The sequence below is a fragment of the Pimephales promelas genome, chromosome 5 (assembly GCF_988280905.1).
Source record: "Pimephales promelas chromosome 5, fPimPro1.hap1.1, whole genome shotgun sequence".
NCBI classification, from domain to species: domain Eukaryota; kingdom Metazoa; phylum Chordata; class Actinopteri; order Cypriniformes; family Leuciscidae; genus Pimephales; species Pimephales promelas.
In genome coordinates, this window is record NC_142773.1 from 11213072 (window position 1) to 11240435 (window position 27364).

Sequence of the window (27364 nt, forward strand, 5' to 3'; positions counted from 1 at the left end):
TAGGGTATTCTGGGTGGTTGCTAAGGTGTTGCTATGCGGTTGCTAGGGTATTCTGGGTGGTTGCGAAGGTGTTCTGGGTGGTTGCTAGGGTGTTGCTATGTGGTTGCTAGGGTATTCTGGGTGGTTGCGAAGCTGTTCGGGGTGGTTGCTAGGGTGTTGCAAGGCGGTTGCTAGGGTATTCTGCGTGGTTGCGAAGTTGTTCTGGGTGGTTGCTGGGTTGTTTTGGTTTGTTTCTAGGGTGTTCTGGGTGGTTGCTATGCTGTTGCTTGGTGGTTGCTAGGGTGTTCTGGTTGGTTGGAGATTTATTTCTCATGATGTCATTTCAGCCAGACAAATATTTGACCTACTGAACATGTTTCTGGCCCAAAAGTACTTGATCTTGAACTTTCCAAACATACTCATAGACTCCAACAGATGCTTCCTAAGCCACAGAGAAGTCCACATCTGACATATTGAACTCATTTCTTGTCAAAGGTTTCTCAAAAAGTTTAAAACAATATAGACTTTTAGACTCCTTCTGATGTTATATTAGATATACAGAGGTAAATTTTGACCTCCATGAACACATTTATGGCACATTTCCTGAAGAAAATGTGAAGTGGAGCTTGAAGCGGTAAATCTCAGTACCCGGTTGCTAGGGTGTTCTGGGTGGTTGGTAGGTTTTTTTTAGGGTATTCTGGGTGGTTGCTAAGGTGTTGCTATGCGGTTGCTAGGGTATTCTGGGTGGTTGCGAAGGTGTTCTGGGTGGTTGCTAGGGTGTTGCTATGTGGTTGCTAGGGTATTCTGGGTGGTTGCGAAGCTGTTTCGGGGTGGTTGCTAGGGTGTTGCAAGGCGGTTGCTAGGGTATTCTGCGTGGTTGCGAAGTTGTTCTGGGTGGTTGCTGGGTTGTTTTGGTTTGTTTCTAGGGTGTTCTGGGTGGTTGCTATGCTGTTGCTTGGTGGTTGCTAGGGTGTTCTGGTTGGTTGGAGATTTATTTCTCATGATGTCATTTCAGCCAGACAAATATTTGACCTACTGAACATGTTTCTGGCCCAAAAGTACTTGATCTTGAACTTTCCAAACATACTCATAGACTCCAACAGATGCTTCCTAAGCCACAGAGAAGTCCATATCTGACACATTGAACTCATTTCTGGTCAAAGGTTTCTCAAAAAGTTTAAAACAATATAGACTTTTAGACTCCTTCTGATGTTATATTAGATATACATAGGTCAATTTTGACCTCCATGAACACATTTATGGCACATTTCCTGAAGAAAATGTGAAGTGGAGCTTGAAGCGGCAAATCTCAGCACCCGGTTGCTAGGGTGTTCTGGGAGGTTGCTACCGTGTTTTGGGTGGTTGGTAGTTTTTTTTTAGGGTATTCTGGGTAGTTGCTATGGTGTTGCTATGCGGTTGCTAGGGTATTCTGGGTGGTTGCGAAGGTGTTCTGGGTGGTTGCTAGGGTGTTGCTATGTGGTTGCTAGGGTATTCTGGGTGGTTGTGAAGCTGTTCTGGGTGGTTGCTAGGGTGTTGCAAGGCGGTTGCTAGGGTATTCTGGGTGGTTGCGAAGGTGTTCTGGGTGGTTGCTGGGTTGTTCTGGGTGGTTGCTATGCTGTTGCTTGGTGGTTGCTAGGGTGTTCTGGTTGGTTGGAGATTTATTTTTCATGATGTCATTTCAGCCAGAAAAATATTTTACCTACTAAACATGTTTCTGGTCCAAAAGTTCTTGATCTTGAACTTTCCATACAGACTCATAGACTCCAATAGATGCTTCCTAAGAAGCCATAGAGAAATCCATATCTGACATATTGAACTCATTTCTGGTCAAGGGTTTCTCAAATAGTTTAAAACAATATAGACTTTTAGACTTCTTCTGATGTTATATTAGATATACATAGGTCAATTTTGACCTCCATGAACACATTTATGGCACATTTCCTGAAGAAAATGTGAAGTGGAGCTTGAAGCGGCAAATCTCAGCACCCGGTTGCTAGGGTGTTCTGGGAGGTTGCTATGGTGTCCTGGGTGGTTGGTAAGTTTTTTTTAGGGTATTCTGAGTGGTTGCTATGGTGTTGCTATGCGGTTGCTAGGGTATTCTGGGTGGTTGCGAAGGTGTTCTGGGTGGTTGCTAGGGTGTTGCTATGTGGTTGCTAGGGTATTCTGGGTGGTTGTGAAGCTGTTCTGGGTGGTTGCTAGGGTGTTGCAAGGCGGTTGCTAGGGTATTCTTGGTGGTTGCGAAGGTGTTCTGGGTGGTTGCTGGGTTGTTCTGGGTGGTTGCTATGCTGTTGCTTGGTGGTTGCTAGGGTGTTCTGGTTGGTTGGAGATTTATTTTTCATGATGTCATTTCAGCCAGAAAAATATTTTACCTACTAAACATGTTTCTGGCCCAAAAGTACTAGATCTTGAACTTTCCATACATATTCATAGACTATGTAATATAACATTCTGATGTTATATTACATAGGTCAATTTTTGACCTCCATGAATACTTTTACGGCCCACGGGTACTTGATCTGTGGGTTAATATACAGAGAGATTTACATCTCATGATGTCATTTCAGCCAGAGAAATATTTGACCTACTGAACATGTTTCTGGCCCAAAAGTTCTTGATCTTGAACTATCCATACAGACTCATAGACTCCAATAGATGAACCTGGCAACCGCCTAGCAACATTAGCACCTAGCAACCACATAAAAACACCATAGCAACCACCCAGAATACCCTAACAACCACCTAGCAACCACACAGAACACCCTGGTAACCGGGTGGTGAGATTTGCCACTTCAGGCTCAACTTCACATTTTCTTCTGGAAATGTGCCATAAATGTGTTCCTGGTGGTCAAAAATGTATCTATGTATATCTAATCTAACATCAGAAGAAGTGTAAAAGTTTACATTGTTTTAAACTTTTTGAGGAACCTTTGACCAGAAATGAGTTCAATGACATCACGAGAAGTAAATCTATCGGTATATTAACTTACAGATCAAGTACCCGTGGGACATAAATGTGTTCCTGGAGGTCAAAAATTGACCTATATATATCTAATATAATTGACCAATGTATATCTTATATAACATCAGAAGGAGGTAAAATATTTGTCTGGCTGAAATTACATCATGAGAAGTAAATCTCTCGGTATACTCACCCATAGATCAAGTACCCGTGGGCCATAAATGTGTTCCTGGAGGTCAAAAATGGACCTATGTATAGCTAATATAACATCAGAAGGAATCTATAAGTTTATATTGTTTTAAACTATTTTGAGGAACTTTTCACCAGAAATGAGTTCAATAGGTCAGATATGGATTTCTTTATGGCTTCTTAGGAAGCGTCTATTGGAGTCTATGAGTCTGTATGGAAAGTTCAAGATCAAGAACTTTTGGGCCAGAAACATGTTCAGTAGGTCAAATATTTCTCTGGCTGAAATGACACCATGAGATGTAAATCTCTCTGTATATTAACCCACAGATCAAGTACCTGTGAGCCATAAAAGTATTCATGGAGGTCAAAAATTGACCTATGTAGTATAACATCAGAATGTTATATTACATAGTCTATGAATATGTATGGAAAGTTCAAGATCTAGTACTTTTGGGCCAGAAACATGTTTAGTAGGTAAAATATTTTTCTGGCTGAAATGACATCATGAGAAATAAATCTCCAACCAACCAGAACACCCTAGCAACCACCAAGCAACAGCATAGCAACCACCCAGAACACCCTAGAAACAAACCAAAACAACCCAGCAACCACCCAAAACACCTTCGCAACCACCCAGAATACCCTAGCAACCGCCTAGCAACACCCTAGCAACCACCCCGAACAGCTTCGCAACCACCCAGAATACCCTAGCAACCACATAGCAACACCCTAGCAACCAACCAGAACACCTTCGCAACCACCCAGAATACCCTAGCAACCGCATAGCAACACCTTAGCAACCACCCAGAATACCCTAAAAAAAACCTACCAACCACCCAGAACACCGTAGCAACCTCCCAGAACACCCTAGCAACCGGGTGCTGAGATTTGCCACTTCACATTTTCTTCAGGAAATGTGCCATAAATGTGTTCATGGAGGTCAAATTTGACCTATGTATATCTAATTTAACATCAGAAGGAGTCTAAAAGTCTATATTGTTTTAAACTTTTTGAGAAACCTTTGACCCGAAATGAGTTCAATATGTCATATATGGACTTCTCTGTGGCTTAGGAATCATCTGTTGGAGTCTATGAGTATGTTTGGAAAGTTCAAGATCAAGTACTTTTGGGCAAGAAACATGTTCAGTAGGTCAAATATTTGTCTGGCTGAAATGACATCATGAGATGTAAATCTCTTGGTATATTAAACAACAGATCCAAGTACCCGTGGGCCATAAAAGTGTTCATGGAGGTCAAAAATTGACCTATGTAATATAACATCAGAATGTTATATTACATAGTCTGTGAGTATGTGTGGAAAGTTCAAGATCAAGTATTTTTGGACCAGAAACATGTTCACTAGGTAAAATATTTTTCTGGCTGAAATGACATCATGAGAAGTAAATCTCCAACCAACCAGAACACCCTAGCAACCACCAAGCAACAGCCTAGCAACCATCCAGAACACCCTATAAACAAACCAGAACACCCCAGCAACCATCTGGCAACATCCTAGCAACCACCATTAACACCCCAGCAATCGCCTAGCAACACCCTAGCAACCACATAGCAACACCATAGCAACCACCCAGAATACCCCAGCAACACCCTAGCAACACCCTAGCAACCACCCAGAACACCTTAGCAACCACCCAGAATACCCTAGCAACCGCATAGCAACACCATAGCAACCACCCAGAATACCCTAAAAAAACACCTAGCAACCACCCAGAACACCGTAGCAACCTCCCAGAACACCCTAGCAACCGGTTGGATTTAGCTCTACTAATAAACTAATAACTAATAGCTAGCTAATAAATTCTTTTGTAATATAATGTAATATGATATAAACTAATCAATATGTTTATATTGTTTGAAACCTTTTGAGGACCCTTTTACCATAACAATATAAACTTCTAGAGTCCATCTGATGTTGTATTAGCTATACATGGGTCAATTTTTGACCTATGTAACACATTTATGGCACATTTCCAGAAGAAATTGTGAAGTACTGCTTGCAGTGGCAAATCTCACCACCCGGTTGCTAGGGTGTTCCCGGTGGTTGCTACAGTGTTCTGGGTGGTTGCTAGGTGGTTGTTAGGGTATTCCGGGTGGTTGCTAGGGTGTTGCTAGGGTGTTCTGGGTGGTTACTAGGGTGTTGCTAGGTGGTTGCTAGGGTGTTCTGGGTGGTTGCTTGGGTGTTGCTAGGGTTGGTTGCTTGGTAGGGTGTTGCTAAGGTGTTCTGGGTGGTTGCTAGGTGGTTGCTAGAGTGTTGCTAAGGTGTTCTGGGTGGTTGCTAGGGTGATTTAGGTGGTTACTATGGTAGTCTGTGTGGTTCCTATGGTGTTTCTAGGTGGTTGGTAGTGTCCAAATTACTATAGAGTTTTTATAATGTTTTTGGCAATTGATTACTATATCATCAAAAGGAGCCCATAAGTTTTTCAGAAATAATTTCAATAGGTCAGATGTGGACAATTCTATATGGCCTAGGAACCATCAAAAGGAGTCTATGAGTATGTAGAAGTTCAAGATCAAGTACACATGGGCAAGAAATACAGTCTTTAGGTCAAATATCTGTCTGGCTAAAATAACATGATAAGAGGTCATTCTGTATAGTATCCTGATTTTCAAAGAACACCTTAGCCAGAAATATGTTCAGTAGATAAAATAAGGACTCTTGTATGGCTTCAGTAACATCAAAAGGAGTTAATGAGTATGTTTAGAATGTTCAAGATCATGTACTCGTGGGCCAGAACTATATTCAGTAGGTCAAAAAGGAACCTATCTATAGCTCATGTAATATCAGAAGGAGTCTAAAAGTTTTTCTTGTTTAAAAACTTTTGAGGACCCTTTGACCAGACATGAGTTAAATACTTAAGATATGGACATTCTATATGCCTTAAGAAGCATCAAAAGGAGTCTATGAGAATTTATACAAAAAGTTCGAGACCTAGTACTCGTCGGCAAGGACTGTGTTTGTGGGTCAATGAGGAACCTCTAGGCCTAGAAAGCAGTCTAAGAAGTAGCATAAGAAGTAGTCTATTTTTTATGTATAGAAAGTTCAATATCAGGTACTCGTGGGACAGATAAATGTTCAGTATATGTTCAAATATCTTCCTGCTCATAAAACATCATAAGTAGTAAATATCAATGTATAGTAACCTAATGATATAGTAACCTATGTTCAGTAGGTCAAATAGGAACCTTTGTATAGCTTATCATCAAAAGGTGTCTAATAAGCTTATATTGCTTAAAAACTTTTGAGGTCCAATGAGTTCAATAGCTATACTATGCACTGTAAAGCTCATGTGTTGTTTTCTCGTCTGTGCACAAATAAATTAGATTGTAAAATAGAAATGCATGCAAAATCACGTTATATCTTTTCATTGCAACGAGGAACAAGTTAGATATGTGATGCAATGCGACGAATTACATCTCAGGTGTTTTCTTTTCATTGCACAGAGGTTAGTTAAAGCGTGCAAATGCATAACGAGGAACAAGTTAGATATGTCATGCAATGCACTGAAACCCATGTTAGGTGTTTTCTTTTCACTGCAGAAAGGTTAGATATTTGCGTGCATATGCATAACGAGAAACAAGTTATATCTATCTTGCAATGAAGTACATTTTAGGTGTTTTCTTTTCATTGCACAGAGGATAGTTATTGCATGCATACATAACGAGGAACAAGTTAGATCTGTCATGCAATGCACTGAAACACATCTTAGGTGTTTTCTTTTCACTGCACAGAGCGAGTTATTGCGTGTATATGCATAACGAGAAACAAGTTAGATCTGTCATGCAATGCACTGAAACACATCTTAGGTGTTTTCTTTTCACTGCACAGAGCGAGTTATTGCGTGCATATGCATAACGAGAAACAAGTTAGATCTGTCATGCAATGCACTGAAACACATCTTAGGTGTTTTCTTTTCACTGCACAGAGCGAGTTATTGCGTGTATATGCATAACGAGAAACAAGTTAGATCTGTCATGCAATGCACTGAAACACATCTTAGGTGTTTTCTTTTCACTGCACAGAGGTTAGTTATTGCGTGCATATGCATAACGAGGAACAAGTTAGATAGGTCATGCAATTCGATGAAACACATCTTAGGTGTTTTCTTTTCATTGCACAGATGATAGTTATTGCATGCATACATAACGAGGAACAAGTTAGATTAGGTCATGCAATGCATTGAAACACATCTTAGTTGTTTTCTTTTCATTGCACAGAGGTTATTGCGTGCATATGCATAACGAGGAACAAGTTAGATATGTCATGCAATGCAATGAAACACATCTTAGGTGTTTTCTTTTCATTGCACAGAGCGAGTTATTGCGTGTATATGCATAACGAGAAACAAGTTAGATCTGTCATGCAATGCACTGAAACACATCTTAGGGGTTTTCTTTTCACTGCACAGAGGTTAGTTATTGCGTGCATATGCATAACGAGAAACAAGTTAGATCTGTCATGCAATGCACTGAAACACATCTTAGGTGTTTCTTTTCACTGCACAGAGCGAGTTATTGCGTGTATATGCATAACGAGAAACAAGTTAGATCTGTCATGCAATGCACTGAAACACATCTTAGGTGTTTTCTTTTCACTGCACAGAGGTTAGTTATTGCGTGCATATGCATAACGAGGAACAAGTTAGATAGGTCATGCAATTCGATGAAACACATCTTAGGTGTTTTCTTTTCATTGCACAGATGATAGTTATTGCATGCATACATAACGAGGAACAAGTTAGATTAGGTCATGCAATGCATTGAAACACATCTTAGTTGTTTTCTTTTCATTGCACAGAGGTTATTGCGTGCATATGCATAACGAGGAACAAGTTAGATATGTCATGCAATGCAATGAAACACATCTTAGGTGTTTTCTTTTCATTGCACAGAGCGAGTTATTGCGTGTATATGCATAACGAGAAACAAGTTAGATCTGTCATGCAATGCACTGAAACACATCTTAGGGGTTTTCTTTTCACTGCACAGAGGTTAGTTATTGCGTGCATATGCATAACGAGTAACAAGTTAGATATGTCATGTAATGCACTGAAACACATCTTAGGTGTTTTCTTTTCACTGCACAGAGCGAGTTATTGCGTGTATATGCATAACGAGAAACAAGTTAGATCTGTCATGCAATGCACTGAAACACATCTTAGGGGTTTTCTTTTCACTGCACAGAGGTTAGTTATTGCGTGCATATGCATAACGAGGAACAAGTTAGATAGGACATGCAAAGCGATGAAACACATCTTAGGTGTTTTCTTTTCACTGCACAGAGCGAGTTATTGCGTGTATATGCATAACGAAAAACAAGTTAGATCTGTCATGCAATGCACTGAAACACATCTTAGGTGTTTTCTTTTCACTGCACAGAGGTTAGTTATTGCTTGCATATGCATAACGAGGAACAAGTTAGATAGGTCATGCAATGCGATTGAAACACATCTTAGGTGTTTTCTTTTCATTGCACAGAGGATAGTTATTGCATGCATACATAACGATGAACAAGTTAGATAGGTCATGCAATGCATTGAAACACATCTTAGTTGTTTTCTTTTCACTGCACAGAGCGAGTTATTGCGTGCATATGCATAACGAGAAACAAGTTAGATCTGTCATGCAATGCACTGAAACACATCTTAGGTGTTTCTTTTCACTGCACAGAGCGAGTTATTGCGTGTATATGCATAACGAGAAACAAGTTAGATCTGTCATGCAATGCACTGAAACACATCTTAGGTGTTTTCTTTTCACTGCACAGAGGTTAGTTATTGCGTGCATATGCATAACGAGGAACAAGTTAGATGTGTCATGCAATGCACTGAAACACATCTTAGGTGTTTTCTTTTCACTGCACAGAGGTTAGTTATTGCGTGCATATGCATAACGAGGAACAAGTCAAAAAAAAGAGTCAAAGGGTCTTCAAAGGTTTTAATAAATATTAACTTATTGACTTTTGATGATTTGTAAGCTATAGATAGGTTCCTTTTTGTCCTAGTGAACATATTTCTGGCTCACGGGTACTTGATTCTAAGCCATAGAGAAGTCCATATCTGACCTATTGTACTAATTTCTGCTCTATGTTTCCTCAAATGTTTTTAAATAATATCAACTGATAGACTCAATCTGATGTTATATACATAGGTTCCTTTTTGACCTACAGAACATGTTTCTAGCCTATGGGTAATTAATTGATCCTTCTCATGATATTATTTCAGCCAGAAAGATATTTGACCTACTGAACATATTTCTGGCCCAAAAGTACTTGATCTTGAACTTTCCATACATACTACATACTCATAGACTCCAATAAATGCTTCCTAAGCCATGGACAAGTCCATATCTGACCTTTTGAACTAATTTCTGGTCAAAGGTTCCTCAAAAACTTTAAAACGATATAAACTTATAGACTCCTTCTGATGTTATATTACATAGGTCAATTTTTGACCTCCAGGAACACTTTTATGGCCCACGGGTCCTTGGTATGTGGGTTATTATACCGAGAGATTTACTTCTCATGATGTCATTTCAGCCAGACAAAAATTTGACCTACTGAACATGTTTCTGGCCCAAAAGTACTTGATCTTGAACTTTCCAAACATACTCATAGACTCCAACAGATGCTTTCTAAGCCATAGAGAAGTCCATATCTGACCTATTGAACTCATTTCTGGTCAAAGGATCCTCAAAAGGTTTTAAACAATATAAACTTATAGACTCCTGATGTTACATTAGCTATACATAGGTCAATTTTTGACCTTCAGAAACACATTTATGGTCCACGGGTATTTGATGTTTGGGTTAATGTACCGAGAGCTTTGCTTCTCATGATGTAATTTCAGCCAAAAATATATTTGACCTACTGAACATATATCTGGCCCAAAAGTACTTGACCTTGTACTTTCCATTCATACTCATAGACTCCAACAGATGCTTCCTAAGCCATAGAGAAGTCCATATCTGACATATTGAACTAATTTCTGGTCAAAGATTTCTCAAAAAGTTTAAAACAATATAAACTTTTAGACTCCTTCTGATGTTATATTAGATATACATAGGTCAATTTTGACCTCCATGAACACATTTATGGCACATTTCCAGAAGAAAATGTGAAGTGCTTGAAGCGGCAAATCTCAGCACCCGGTTGCTAGGGTGTTCTGGGAGGTTGCTACGGTGTTCTGGGTGGTTGCTAGGTGTTTTTTTTAGGGTATTCTTGGTGGTTGCTATGGCGTTGCTATGCGGTTGTTAGGGTATTCTGGGTGGTTGCGAAGGTGTTCTGGGTGGTTGCTAGGGTGTTGCTAGGCGGTTAATGGGGTGTTAATGGTGGTTGCTAGGGTGTTGCCAGATGGTTGCTGGGTTGTTCTGGTTTGTTTCTAGGGTGTTCTGGATGGTTGCCTGGCTGTTGCTTGGTGGTTGCTAGGGTGGTCTGGTTGGTTGGAGATTTACTTCTCATGATGTCATTTCAGCCAGAAAAATATTTTACCCACTGAACATGTTTCGGGTCCAAAAATACTTGATCTTGAACTTTCCACACATACTCACAGACTATGTAATATAACATTCTGATGTTATATGACATAGGTCAATTTTTGACCTCCATGAACACTTTTATGGCCCACGGGTACTTGGATCTGTTGGTTAATATACCGAGAGATTTACATCTCATGATGTCATTTCAGCCAGACAAATATTTGACCTACTGAACATGTTTCTGGCCCAAAAGTACTTGATCTTGAACTTTCCATACATACTCATAGACCACGCAATATAACATTCTGATGTTATATTACACAGGTCAATTTTTGACCTCCATGAACACTTTTATGGCCCACAGGTACTTGGATCTGTTGGTTAATATACCGAGAGATTTACCTCTCATGATGTCATTTCAGCCAGACAAATATTTGACCTACTGAACATGTTTCTGGCCCAAAAGTACTTGATCTTGAACTTTCCAAACATACTCATAAACTCCAACAGATGCTTCTTAAGCCACAGAGAAGTCCATATCTGACATATTGAACTCATTTCTGGTCAAAGGTTTCTCAAAAAGTTTAAAACAATATAGACTTTTAGACTCCTTCTGATGTTATATTAGATATACATAGGTCAATTTTGACCTCCATGAACACATTTATGGCACATTTCCTGAAGAAAATGTGAAGTGGAGCTTGAAGCGGCAAATCTCAGCACCCGGTTGCTAGGGTGTTCTGGGAGGTTGCTACCGTGTTCTGGGTGGTTGGTAGTTTTTTTTTTAGGGTATTCTGGGTAGTTGCTATGGTGTTGCTATGCGGTTGCTAGGGTATTCTGGGTGGTTGCTAGGGTATTCTGGGTGGTTGCGAAGGTGTTCTGGGTGGTTGCTGGGTTGTTCTGGTTTGTTTCTAGGGTGTTCTGGGTGGTTGCTATGATGTTGCTTGGTGGTTGCTAGGGTGTTCTGGTTGGTTGGAGATTTATTTCTCATGATGTCATTTCAGCCAGAAAAATATTTTACCTACTAAACATGTTTCTAGCCCAAAAGTACTAGATCTTGAACTTTCCATACATATTCATAGACTATGTAATATAACATTCTGATGTTATATTACATAGGTCAATTTTTGACCTCCATGAATACTTTTATGGCCCACGGGTACTTGATCTGTGTGTTAATGTACCGAGAGATTTACATCTCATGATGTCATTTCAGCCAGACAAATATTTGACCTACTGAACATGTTTCTGGTCCAAAAGTTCTTGATCTTGAACTTTCCATAGAGACTCATAGACTCCAATAGATGCTTCCTAAGAAGCCATAGAGAAGTCCATATCTGACATATTGAACTCATTTCTGGTCAAAGGTTTCTCAAATAGTTTAAAACAATATAAACTTATAGATTCCTTCTGATGTTATATTAGCTATACATAGGTCAATTTTTGACCTCCAGGAACACATTTATGTCCCACGGGTACTTGATCTGTGGGTTAATATACCGATAGATTTACTTCTCGTGATCTCATTGAACTCATTTCTTGTCAAAGGTTCCTCAAAAAGTTTAAAACAATGTAAACTTTTAGACTTCTTCTGATGTTATATTAGATATACATAGATCAATTTTTGACCACCAGGAACACATTTATGGCACATTTCCAGAAGAAAATATGAAGTGGAGCTTGAAGCGGCAAATCTCAGCACCCGGTTGCTAGGGTGTTCTGGGAGGTTGCTACGGTGTTCTGGGTGGTTGCTAGGTGTTTTTTTTAGGGTATTCTGGGTGGTTGCTATGGTGTTGCTATGCGGTTGCTAGGGTATTCTGGGTGGTTGCGAAGGTGTTCTGGGTGGTTGCTAGGGTGTTACTATGTGGTTGCTAGGGTGTTGCTAGGCGATTGCTGGGGTGTTAATGGTGGTTGCTAGGGTGTTGCCAGATGGTTGCTGGGGTGTTCTGGTTTGTTTATAGGGTGTTCTGGATGGTTGCTAGGCTGTTGCTTGGTGGTTGCTAGGGTGTTCTGGTTGGTTGGAGATTTACTTCTCATGATGTCATTTCAGCCAGAAAAATATTTTACCTACTGAACATGTTTTTGGTCCAAAAATACTTGATCTTGAACTTTCCACACATACTCACAGACTATGTAATATAACATTCTGATGTTATATTACATAGGTCAATTTTTGACCTCCATGAACACTTTTATGGCCCACGGGTACTTGGATCTGTTGGTTAATATACCAAGAGATTTACATCTCATGATGTCATTTCAGCCAGACAAATATTTGACCTACTGAACATGTTTCTTGCCCAAAAGTACTTGATCTTGAACTTTCCAAACATACTCATAGACTCCAACAGATGATTCCTAAGTCACAGAGAAGTCCATATCTGACATATTGAACTCATTTCGGGTCAAATGTTTCTCAAAAAGTTTAAAACAACATAGACTTTTAGACTCCTTCTGATGTTATATTAGATATACATAGGTCAATTTTGACCTCCATGAACACATTTATGGCACATTTCCTGAAGAAAATGTGAAGTGGAGCTTGAAGCGGCAAATCTCAGTACCCGGTTGCTAGGGTGTTCTGGGTGGTTGGTAGGTTTTTTTTAGGGTATTCTGGGTGGTTGCTAAGGTGTTGCTATGCGGTTGCTAGGGTATTCTGGGTGGTTGCGAAGGTGTTCTGGGTGGTTGCTAGGGTGTTGCTATGTGGTTGCTAGGGTATTCTGGGTGGTTGCGAAGCTGTTCGGGGTGGTTGCTAGGGTGTTGCAAGGCGGTTGCTAGGGTATTCTGCGTGGTTGCGAAGTTGTTCTGGGTGGTTGCTGGGTTGTTTTGGTTTGTTTCTAGGGTGTTCTGGGTGGTTGCTATGCTGTTGCTTGGTGGTTGCTAGGGTGTTCTGGTTGGTTGGAGATTTATTTCTCATGATGTCATTTCAGCCAGACAAATATTTGACCTACTGAACATGTTTCTGGCCCAAAAGTACTTGATCTTGAACTTTCCAAACATACTCATAGACTCCAACAGATGCTTCCTAAGCCACAGAGAAGTCCACATCTGACATATTGAACTCATTTCTGGTCAAAGGTTTCTCAAAAAGTTTAAAACAATATAGACTTTTAGACTCCTTCTGATGTTATATTAGATATACAGAGGTAAATTTTGACCTCCATGAACACATTTATGGCACATTTCCTGAAGAAAATGTGAAGTGGAGCTTGAAGCGGTAAATCTCAGTACCCGGTTGCTAGGGTGTTCTGGGTGGTTGGTAGGTTTTTTTTAGGGTATTCTGGGTGGTTGCTAAGGTGTTGCTATGTGGTTGCTAGGGTATTCTGGGTGGTTGCGAAGCTGTTCGGGGTGGTTGCTAGGGTGTTGCAAGGCGGTTGCTAGGGTATTCTGCGTGGTTGCGAAGTTGTTCTGGGTGGTTGCTGGGTTGTTTTGGTTTGTTTCTAGGGTGTTCTGGGTGGTTGCTATGCTGTTGCTTGGTGGTTGCTAGGGTGTTCTGGTTGGTTGGAGATTTATTTCTCATGATGTCATTTCAGCCAGACAAATATTTGACCTACTGAACATGTTTCTGGCCCAAAAGTACTTGATCTTGAACTTTCCAAACATACTCATAGACTCCAACAGATGCTTCCTAAGCCACAGAGAAGTCCATATCTGACACATTGAACTCATTTCTGGTCAAAGGTTTCTCAAAAAGTTTAAAACAATATAGACTTTTAGACTCCTTCTGATGTTATATTAGATATACATAGGTCAATTTTGACCTCCATGAACACATTTATGGCACATTTCCTGAAGAAAATGTGAAGTGGAGCTTGAAGCGGCAAATCTCAGCACCCGGTTGCTAGGGTGTTCTGGGAGGTTGCTACCGTGTTTTGGGTGGTTGGTAGTTTTTTTTAGGGTATTCTGGGTAGTTGCTATGGTGTTGCTATGCGGTTGCTAGGGTATTCTGGGTGCTTGCGAAGGTGTTCTGGGTGGTTGCTAGGGTGTTGCTATGTGGTTGCTAGGGTATTCTGGGTGGTTGTGAAGCTGTTCTGGGTGGTTGCTAGGGTGTTGCAAGGCGGTTGCTAGGGTATTCTGGGTGGTTGCGAAGGTGTTCTGGGTGGTTGCTGGGTTGTTCTGGGTGGTTGCTATGCTGTTGCTTGGTGGTTGCTAGGGTGTTCTGGTTGGTTGGAGATTTATTTTTCATGATGTCATTTCAGCCAGAAAAATATTTTACCTACTAAACATGTTTCTGGTCCAAAAGTTCTTGATCTTGAACTTTCCATACAGACTCATAGACTCCAATAGATGCTTCCTAAGAAGCCATAGAGAAATCCATATCTGACATATTGAACTCATTTCTGGTCAAGGGTTTCTCAAATAGTTTAAAACAATATAGACTTTTAGACTTCTTCTGATGTTATATTAGATATACATAGGTCAATTTTGACCTCCATGAACACATTTATGGCACATTTCCTGAAGAAAATGTGAAGTGGAGCTTGAAGCGGCAAATCTCAGCACCCGGTTGCTAGGGTGTTCTGGGAGGTTGCTATGGTGTCCTGGGTGGTTGGTAAGTTTTTTTTAGGGTATTCTGAGTGGTTGCTATGGTGTTGCTATGCGGTTGCTAGGGTATTCTGGGTGGTTGCGAAGGTGTTCTGGGTGGTTGCTAGGGTGTTGCTATGTGGTTGCTAGGGTATTCCGGGTGGTTGTGAAGCTGTTCTGGGTGGTTGCTAGGGTGTTGCAAGGCGGTTGCTAGGGTATTCTTGGTGGTTGCGAAGGTGTTCTGGGTGGTTGCTGGGTTGTTCTGGGTGGTTGCTATGCTGTTGCTTGGTGGTTGCTAGGGTGTTCTGGTTGGTTGGAGATTTATTTTTCATGATGTCATTTCAGCCAGAAAAATATTTTACCTACTAAACATGTTTCTGGCCCAAAAGTACTAGATCTTGAACTTTCCATACATATTCATAGACTATGTAATATAACATTCTGATGTTATATTACATAGGTCAATTTTTGACCTCCATGAATACTTTTACGGCCCACGGGTACTTGATCTGTGGGTTAATATACAGAGAGATTTACATCTCATGATGTCATTTCAGCCAGAGAAATATTTGACCTACTGAACATGTTTCTGGCCCAAAAGTTCTTGATCTTGAACTATCCATACAGACTCATAGACTCTAATAGATGAACCTGGCAACCGCCTAGCAACATTAGCACATAGCAACCACATAAAAACACCATAGCAACCACCCAGAATACCCTAACAACCACCTAGCAACCACACAGAACACCCTGGTAACCGGGTGGTGAGATTTGCCACTTCAGGCTCAACTTCACATTTTCTTCTGGAAATGTGCCATAAATGTGTTCCTGGTGGTCAAAAATGTATCTATGTATATCTAATCTAACATCAGAAGAAGTCTAAAAGTTTACATTGTTTTAAACTTTTTGAGGAACCTTTGACCAGAAATGAGTTCAATGACATCACGAGAAGTAAATCTATCGGTATATTAACTCACAGATCAAGTACCCGTGGGACATAAATGTGTTCCTGGAGGTCAAAAATTGACCTATATATATCTAATATAATTGACCAATGTATATCTTATATAACATCAGAAGGAGGTAAAATATTTGTCTGGCTGAAATTACATCATGAGAAGTAAATCTCTCGGTATACTCACCCATAGATCAAGTACCCGTGGGCCATAAATGTGTTCCTGGAGGTCAAAAATGGACCTATGTATAGCTAATATAACATCAGAAGGAATCTATAAGTTTATATTGTTTTAAACTATTTTGAGGAACTTTTCACCAGAAATGAGTTCAATAGGTCAGATATGGATTTCTTTATGGCTTCTTAGGAAGCGTCTATTGGAGTCTATGAGTCTGTATGGAAAGTTCAAGATCAAGAACTTTTGGGCCAGAAACATGTTCAGTAGGTCAAATATTTCTCTGGCTGAAATGACATCATGAGATGTAAATCTCTCTGTATATTAACCCACAGATCAAGTACCTGTGAGCCATAAAAGTATTCATGGAGGTCAAAAATTGACCTATGTAGTATAACATCAGAATGTTATATTACATAGTCTATGAATATGTATGGAAAGTTCAAGATCTAGTACTTTTGGGCCAGAAACATGTTTAGTAGGTAAAATATTTTTCTGGCTGAAATGACATCATGAGAAATAAATCTCCAACCAACCAGAACACCCTAGCAACCACCAAGCAACAGCATAGCAACCACCCAGAACACCCTAGAAACAAACCAAAACAACCCAGCAACCACCCAAAACACCTTCGCAACCACCCAGAATACCCTAGCAACCGCCTAGCAACACCCTAGCAACCACCCCGAACAGCTTCGCAACCACCCAGAATACCCTAGCAACCACATAGCAACACCCTAGCAACCAACCAGAACACCTTCGCAACCACCCAGAATACCCTAGCAACCGCATAGCAACACCTTAGCAACCACCCAGAATACCCTAAAAAAAACCTACCAACCACCCAGAACACCGTAGCAACCTCCCAGAACACCCTAGCAACCGGGTGCTGAGATTTGCCACTTCACATTTTCTTCAGGAAATGTGCCATAAATGTGTTCATGGAGGTCAAATTTGACCTATGTATATCTAATTTAACATCAGAAGGAGTCTAAAAGTCTATATTGCTTTAAACTTTTTGAGAAACCTTTGACCCGAAATGAGTTCAATATGTCATATATGGACTTCTCTGTGGCTTAGGAATCATCTGTTGGAGTCTATGAGTATGTTTGGAAAGTTCAAGATCAAGTACTTTTGGGCAAGAAACATGTTCAGTAGGTCAAATATTTGTCTGGCTGAAATGACATCATGAGATGTAAATCTCTTGGTATATTAAACAACAGATCCAAGTACCCGTGGGCCATAAAAGTGTTCATGGAGGTCAAAAATTGACCTATGTAATATAACATCAGAATGTTATATTACATAGTCTGTGAGTATGTGTGGAAAGTTCAAGATCAAGTATTTTTGGACCAGAAACATGTTCACTAGGTAAAATATTTTTCTGGCTGAAATGACATCATGAGAAGTAAATCTCCAACCAACCAGAACACCCTAGCAACCACCAAGCAACAGCCTAGCAACCATCCAGAACACCCTATAAACAAACCAGAACACCCCAGCAACCATCTGGCAACATCCTAGCAACCACCATTAACACCCCAGCAATCGCCTAGCAACACCCTAGCAACCACATAGCAACACCATAGCAACCACCCAGAATACCCCAGCAACACCCTAGCAACACCCTAGCAACCACCCAGAACACCTTAGCAACCACCCAGAATACCCTAGCAACCGCATAGCAACACCATAGCAACCACCCAGAATACCCTAAAAAAACACCTAGCAACCACCCAGAACACCGTAGCAACCTCCCAGAACACCCTAGCAACCGGTTGGATTTAGCTCTACTAATAAACTAATAACTAATAGCTAGCTAATAAATTCTTTTGTAATATAATGTAATATGATATAAACTAATCAATATGTTTATATTGTTTGAAACCTTTTGAGGACCCTTTTACCATAACAATATAAACTTCTAGTGTCCATCTGATGTTGTATTAGCTATACATGGGTCAATTTTTGACCTATGTAACACATTTATGGCACATTTCCAGAAGAAATTGTGAAGTACTGCTTGCAGTGGCAAATCTCACCACCCGGTTGCTAGGGTGTTCCCGGTGGTTGCTACAGTGGTCTGGGTGGTTGCTAGGTGGTTGTTAGGGTATTCCGGGTGGTTGCTAGGGTGTTGCTAGGGTGTTCTGGGTGGTTACTAGGGTGTTGCTAGGTGGTTGCTAGGGTGTTCTGGGTGGTTGCTTGGGTGTTGCTAGGGTTGGTTGCTTGGTAGGGTGTTGCTAAGGTGTTCTGGGTGGTTGCTAGGTGGTTGCTAGAGTGTTGCTAAGGTGTTCTGGGTGGTTGCTAGGGTGATTTAGGTGGTTACTATGGTAGTCTGTGTGGTTCCTATGGTGTTTCTAGGTGGTTGGTAGTGTCCAAATTACTATAGAGTTTTTATAATGTTTTTGGCAATTGATTACTATATCATCAAAAGGAGCCCATAAGTTTTTCAGAAATAATTTCAATAGGTCAGATGTGGACAATTCTATATGGCCTAGGAACCATCAAAAGGAGTCTATGAGTATGTAGAAGTTCAAGATCAAGTACACATGGGCAAAAAATACAGTCTTTAGGTCAAATATCTGTCTGGCTAAAATAACATGATAAGAGGTCATTCTGTATAGTATCCTGATTTTCAAAGAACACCTTAGCCAGAAATATGTTCAGTAGATAAAATAAGGACTCTTGTATGGCTTCAGTAACATCAAAAGGAGTTAATGAGTATGTTTAGAATGTTCAAGATCATGTACTCGTGGGCCAGAACTATATTCAGTAGGTCAAAAAGGAACCTATCTATAGCTCATGTAATATCAGAAGGAGTCTAAAAGTTTTTCTTGTTTAAAAACTTTTGAGGACCCTTTGACCAGACATGAGTTAAATACTTAAGATATGGACATTCTATATGCCTTAAGAAGCATCAAAAGGAGTCTATGAGAATTTATACAAAAAGTTCGAGACCTAGTACTCGTCGGCAAGGACTGTGTTTGTGGGTCAATGAGGAACCTCTAGGCCTAGAAAGCAGTCTAAGAAGTAGCATAAGAAGTAGTCTATTTTTTATGTATAGAAAGTTCAATATCAGGTACTCGTGGGACAGATAAATGTTCAGTATATGTTCAAATATCTTCCTGCTCATAAAACATCATAAGTAGTAAATATCAATGTATTGTAACCTAATGATATAGTAACCTATGTTCAGTAGGTCAAATAGGAACCTTTGTATAGCTTATCATCAAAAGGTGTCTAATAAGCTTATATTGCTTAAAAACTTTTGAGGTCCAATGAGTTCAATAGCTATACTATGCACTGTAAAGCTCATGTGTTGTTTTCTCGTCTGTGCACAAATAAATTAGATTGTAAAATAGAAATGCATGCAAAATCACGTTATATCTTTTCATTGCAACGAGGAACAAGTTAGATATGTGATGCAATGCGACGAATTACATCTCAGGTGTTTTCTTTTCATTGCACAGAGGTTAGTTAAAGCGTGCAAATGCATAACGAGGAACAAGTTAGATATGTCATGCAATGCACTGAAACCCATGTTAGGTGTTTTCTTTTCACTGCAGAAAGGTTAGATATTTGCGTGCATATGCATAACGAGAAACAAGTTATATCTATCTTGCAATGAAGTACATTTTAGGTGTTTTCTTTTCATTGCACAGAGGATAGTTATTGCATGCATACATAACGAGGAACAAGTTAGATCTGTCATGCAATGCACTGAAACACATCTTAGGTGTTTTCTTTTCACTGCACAGAGCGAGTTATTGCGTGTATATGCATAACGAGAAACAAGTTAGATCTGTCATGCAATGCACTGAAACACATCTTAGGTGTTTTCTTTTCACTGCACAGAGCGAGTTATTGCGTGCATATGCATAACGAGAAACAAGTTAGATCTGTCATGCAATGCACTGAAACACATCTTAGGTGTTTTCTTTTCACTGCACAGAGCGAGTTATTGCGTGTATATGCATAACGAGAAACAAGTTAGATCTGTCATGCAATGCACTGAAACACATCTTAGGTGTTTTCTTTTCACTGCACAGAGGTTAGTTATTGCGTGCATATGCATAACGAGAAACAAGTTATATCTATCTTGCAATGAAGTACATTTTAGGTGTTTTCTTTTCATTGCACAGATGATAGTTATTGCATGCATACATAACGAGGAACAAGTTAGATTAGGTCATGCAATGCATTGAAACACATCTTAGTTGTTTTCTTTTCATTGCACAGAGGTTATTGCGTGCATATGCATAACGAGGAACAAGTTAGATATGTCATGCAATGCAATGAAACACATCTTAGGTGTTTTCTTTTCATTGCACAGAGCGAGTTATTGCGTGTATATGCATAACGAGAAACAAGTTAGATCTGTCATGCAATGCACTGAAACACATCTTAGGGGTTTTCTTTTCACTGCACAGAGGTTAGTTATTGCGTGCATATGCATAACGAGTAACAAGTTAGATATGTCATGTAATGCACTGAAACACATCTTAGGTGTTTTCTTTTCACTGCACAGAGCGAGTTATTGCGTGTATATGCATAACGAGAAACAAGTTAGATCTGTCATGCAATGCACTGAAACACATCTTAGGGGTTTTCTTTTCACTGCACAGAGGTTAGTTATTGCGTGCATATGCATAACGAGGAACAAGTTAGATAGGACATGCAAAGCGATGAAACACATCTTAGGTGTTTTCTTTTCACTGCACAGAGCGAGTTATTGCGTGTATATGCATAACGAAAAACAAGTTAGATCTGTCATGCAATGCACTGAAACACATCTTAGGTGTTTTCTTTTCACTGCACAGAGGTTAGTTATTGCTTGCATATGCATAACGAGGAACAAGTTAGATAGGTCATGCAATGCGATGAAACACATCTTAGGTGTTTTCTTTTCATTGCACAGAGGATAGTTATTGCATGCATACATAACGATGAACAAGTTAGATAGGTCATGCAATGCATTGAAACACATCTTAGTTGTTTTCTTTTCACTGCACAGAGCGAGTTATTGCGTGCATATGCATAACGAGAAACAAGTTAGATCTGTCATGCAATGCACTGAAACACATCTTAGGTGTTTCTTTTCACTGCACAGAGCGAGTTATTGCGTGTATATGCATAACGAGAAACAAGTTAGATCTGTCATGCAATGCACTGAAACACATCTTAGGTGTTTTCTTTTCACTGCACAGAGGTTAGTTATTGCGTGCATATGCATAACGAGGAACAAGTTAGATGTGTCATGCACTGCAATGAAACACATCTTAGGTGTTTTCTTTTCATTGGACAGAGGTTAGTTATCGTGTGCATGTGCAATGCAATCCTAAAGCACAAGCATTGCAAATCTCTTCGTTGCACAAGGAACAAGTTAGTGTGTGCATTGTAAAGCGATCGCTCTTTTGATGTTTTCTCGTCAAAACAGAAATTAATTAGTTGTAGAATGGAAGTGCATGGAAAAGCACGCGTGTTTTATCTTTTCTTTTCATTGCAAAGAAAAATAAGTTAGAAAATGTAAGAATTGCAATGAAACAACACACGTTATCCAGTCAAAGCAGAAGGAAGGGTTTGGTTCTGGAATGCAATAAAGTGCATATTACATATATGGTATTTTTGATGCACAACGTTCTTCATTGCACAAAAGCAACGAGTGTTGTTTTATTGCAATGCATAAAATATCGAACTTGTTCCTCATTGCAATGAAAAGAAATGTATGCATGTGCTTTCGCATGCATTTCTATTTTACAAACTAGATTGTTTGTGCACAGACAAGAAAACATCACGTTATGCCTTTTCATTGCAACGAAGAACAAGTTAGATTGTTATGCAATCCAAGGAAACTAGATATTAGGTGTTTTCTTTTCATTGCACAGAGAAACATGTTAGTTATTGCGTGCATATTCTTTAATGCACAACGTTAGACGTTAGATGTGTTTTCGTTGAACATTGGAATGAGTTAGATATTGAATGCGTTCCTCTGTTGCACAAAGGAACGAGTAAGTTATTGCATTGCACGACCGCTCAAGTGATGTTTTTTCGTCAGTGCACAAAAGAATTAGTAGTAGAATCCATGCGAAAGAGTCAAAGGGTCTTCAACAAAGGTTTTAATAAATATTAACTTATTGACTTTTGATGATTTGTAAGCTATAGATAGGTTCCTTTTTGTCCTAGTGAACATATTTCTGGCTCACGGGTACTTGATTCTAAGCCATAGAGAAGTCCATATCTGACCTATTGTACTAATTTCTGCTCTATGTTTCCTCAAATGTTTTTAAATAATATCAACTGATAGACTCAATCTGATGTTATATACATAGGTTCCTTTTTGACCTACAGAACATGTTTCTAGCCTATGGGTAATTAATTGATCCTTCTCATGATATTATTTCAGCCAGAAAGATATTTGACCTACTGAACATATTTCTGGCCCAAAAGTACTTGATCTTGAACTTTCCATACATACTACATACTCATAGACTCCAATAAATGCTTCCTAAGCCATGGACAAGTCCATATCTGACCTTTTGAACTAATTTCTGGTCAAAGGTTCCTCAAAAACTTTAAAACGATATAAACTTATAGACTCCTTCTGATGTTATATTACATAGGTCAATTTTTGACCTCCAGGAACACTTTTATGGCCCACGGGTCCTTGGTATGTGGGTTATTATACCGAGAGATTTACTTCTCATGATGTCATTTCAGCCAGACAAAAATTTGACCTACTGAACATGTTTCTGGCCCAAAAGTACTTGATCTTGAACTTTCCAAACATACTCATAGACTCCAACAGATGCTTTCTAAGCCATAGCGAAGTCCATATCTGACCTATTGAACTCATTTCTGGTCAAAGGATCCTCAAAAGGTTTTAAACAATACCTTATAGACTCCTGATGTTACATTAGCTATACATAGGTCAATTTTTGACCTTCAGAAACACATTTATGGTCCACGGGTATTTGATGTTTGGGTTAATGTACCGAGAGCTTTGCTTCTCATGATGTAATTTCAGCCAAAAATATATTTGACCTACTGAACATATATCTGGCCCAAAAGTACTTGACCTTGTACTTTCCATTCATACTCATAGACTCCAACAGATGCTTCCTAAGCCATAGAGAAGTCCATATCTGACATATTGAACTAATTTCTGGTCAAAGATTTCTCAAAAAGTTTAAAACAATATAAACTTTTAGACTCCTTCTGATGTTATATTAGATATACATAGGTCAATTTTGACCTCCATGAACACATTTATGGCACATTTCCAGAAGAAAATGTGAAGTGCTTGAAGCGGCAAATCTCAGCACCCGGTTGCTAGGGTGTTCTGGGAGGTTGCTACGGTGTTCTGGGTGGTTGCTAGGTGTTTTTTTTAGGGTATTCTTGGTGGTTGCTATGGCGTTGCTATGCGGTTGTTAGGGTATTCTGGGTGGTTGCGAAGAAGTTCTGGGTGGTTGCTAGGGTGTTGCTAGGCGGTTAATGGGGTGTTAATGGTGGTTGCTAGGGTGTTGCCAGATGGTTGCTGGGTTGTTCTGGTTTGTTTCTAGGGTGTTCTGGATGGTTGCCTGGCTGTTGCTTGGTGGTTGCTAGGGTGGTCTGGTTGGTTGGAGATTTACTTCTCATGATGTCATTTCAGCCAGAAAAATATTTTACCCACTGAACATGTTTCGGGTCCAAAAATACTTGATCTTGAACTTTCCACACATACTCACAGACTATGTAATATAACATTCTGATGTTATATGACATAGGTCAATTTTTGACCTCCATGAACACTTTTATGGCCCACGGGTACTTGGATCTGTTGGTTAATATACCGAGAGATTTACATCTCATGATGTCATTTCAGCCAGACAAATATTTGACCTACTGAACATGTTTCTGGCCCAAAAGTACTTGATCTTGAACTTTCCATACATACTCATAGACCACGCAATATAACATTCTGATGTTATATTACACAGGTCAATTTTTGACCTCCATGAACACTTTTATGGCCCACAGGTACTTGGATCTGTTGGTTAATATACCGAGAGATTTACCTCTCATGATGTCATTTCAGCCAGACAAATATTTGACCTACTGAACATGTTTCTGGCCCAAAAGTACTTGATCTTGAACTTTCCAAACATACTCATAAACTCCAACAGATGCTTCTTAAGCCACAGAGAAGTCCATATCTGACATATTGAACTCATTTCTGGTCAAAGGTTTCTCAAAAAGTTTAAAACAATATAGACTTTTAGACTCCTTCTGATGTTATATTAGATATACATAGGTCAATTTTGACCTCCATGAACACATTTATGGCACATTTCCTGAAGAAAATGTGAAGTGGAGCTTGAAGCGGCAAATCTCAGCACCCGGTTGCTAGGGTGTTCTGGGAGGTTGCTACCGTGTTCTGGGTGGTTGGTAGTTTTTTTTTTAGGGTATTCTGGGTAGTTGCTATGGTGTTGCTATGCGGTTGCTAGGGTATTCTGGGTGGTTGCTAGGGTATTCTGGGTGGTTGCGAAGGTGTTCTGGGTGGTTGCTGGGTTGTTCTGGTTTGTTTCTAGGGTGTTCTGGGTGGTTGCTATGATGTTGCTTGGTGGTTGCTAGGGTGTTCTGGTTGGTTGGAGATTTATTTCTCATGATGTCATTTCAGCCAGAAAAATATTTTACCTACTAAACATGTTTCTAGCCCAAAAGTACTAGATCTTGAACTTTCCATACATATTCATAGACTATGTAATATAACATTCTGATGTTATATTACATAGGTCAATTTTTGACCTCCATGAATACTTTTATGGCCCACGGGTACTTGATCTGTGTGTTAATGTACCGAGAGATTTACATCTCATGATGTCATTTCAGCCAGACAAATATTTGACCTACTGAACATGTTTCTGGTCCAAAAGTTCTTGATCTTGAACTTTCCATAGAGACTCATAGACTCCAATAGATGCTTCCTAAGAAGCCATAGAGAAGTCCATATCTGACATATTGAACTCATTTCTGGTCAAAGGTTTCTCAAATAGTTTAAAACAATATAAACTTATAGATTCCTTCTGATGTTATATTAGCTATACATAGGTCAATTTTTGACCTCCAGGAACACATTTATGTCCCACGGGTACTTGATCTGTGGGTTAATATACCGATAGATTTACTTCTCGTGATCTCATTGAACTCATTTCTTGTCAAAGGTTCCTCAAAAAGTTTAAAACAATGTAAACTTTTAGACTTCTTCTGATGTTATATTAGATATACATAGATCAATTTTTGACCACCAGGAACACATTTATGGCACATTTCCAGAAGAAAATATGAAGTGGAGCTTGAAGCGGCAAATCTCAGCACCCGGTTGCTAGGGTGTTCTGGGAGGTTGCTACGGTGTTCTGGGTGGTTGCTAGGTGTTTTTTTTAGGGTATTCTGGGTGGTTGCTATGGTGTTGCTATGCGGTTGCTAGGGTATTCTGGGTGGTTGCGAAGGTGTTCTGGGTGGTTGCTAGGGTGTTACTATGTGGTTGCTAGGGTGTTGCTAGGCGATTGCTGGGGTGTTAATGGTGGTTGCTAGGGTGTTGCCAGATGGTTGCTGGGGTGTTCTGGTTTGTTTATAGGGTGTTCTGGATGGTTGCTAGGCTGTTGCTTGGTGGTTGCTAGGGTGTTCTGGTTGGTTGGAGATTTACTTCTCATGATGTCATTTCAGCCAGAAAAATATTTTACCTACTGAACATGTTTTTGGTCCAAAAATACTTGATCTTGAACTTTCCACACATACTCACAGACTATGTAATATAACATTCTGATGTTATATTACATAGGTCAATTTTTGACCTCCATGAACACTTTTATGGCCCACGGGTACTTGGATCTGTTGGTTAATATACCAAGAGATTTACATCTCATGATGTCATTTCAGCCAGACAAATATTTGACCTACTGAACATGTTTCTTGCCCAAAAGTACTTGATCTTGAACTTTCCAAACATACTCATAGACTCCAACAGATGATTCCTAAGTCACAGAGAAGTCCATATCTGACATATTGAACTCATTTCGGGTCAAATGTTTCTCAAAAAGTTTAAAACAACATAGACTTTTAGACTCCTTCTGATGTTATATTAGATATACATAGGTCAATTTTGACCTCCATGAACACATTTATGGCACATTTCCTGAAGAAAATGTGAAGTGGAGCTTGAAGCGGCAAATCTCAGTACCCGGTTGCTAGGGTGTTCTGGGTGGTTGGTAGGTTTTTTTTAGGGTATTCTGGGTGGTTGCTAAGGTGTTGCTATGCGGTTGCTAGGGTATTCTGGGTGGTTGCGAAGGTGTTCTGGGTGGTTGCTAGGGTGTTGCTATGTGGTTGCTAGGGTATTCTGGGTGGTTGCGAAGCTGTTCGGGGTGGTTGCTAGGGTGTTGCAAGGCGGTTGCTAGGGTATTCTGCGTGGTTGCGAAGTTGTTCTGGGTGGTTGCTGGGTTGTTTTGGTTTGTTTCTAGGGTGTTCTGGGTGGTTGCTATGCTGTTGCTTGGTGGTTGCTAGGGTGTTCTGGTTGGTTGGAGATTTATTTCTCATGATGTCATTTCAGCCAGACAAATATTTGACCTACTGAACATGTTTCTGGCCCAAAAGTACTTGATCTTGAACTTTCCAAACATACTCATAGACTCCAACAGATGCTTCCTAAGCCACAGAGAAGTCCACATCTGACATATTGAACTCATTTCTGGTCAAAGGTTTCTCAAAAAGTTTAAAACAATATAGACTTTTAGACTCCTTCTGATGTTATATTAGATATACAGAGGTAAATTTTGACCTCCATGAACACATTTATGGCACATTTCCTGAAGAAAATGTGAAGTGGAGCTTGAAGCGGTAAATCTCAGTACCCGGTTGCTAGGGTGTTCTGGGTGGTTGGTAGGTTTTTTTTAGGGTATTCTGGGTGGTTGCTAAGGTGTTGCTATGTGGTTGCTAGGGTATTCTGGGTGGTTGCGAAGCTGTTCGGGGTGGTTGCTAGGGTGTTGCAAGGCGGTTGCTAGGGTATTCTGCGTGGTTGCGAAGTTGTTCTGGGTGGTTGCTGGGTTGTTTTGGT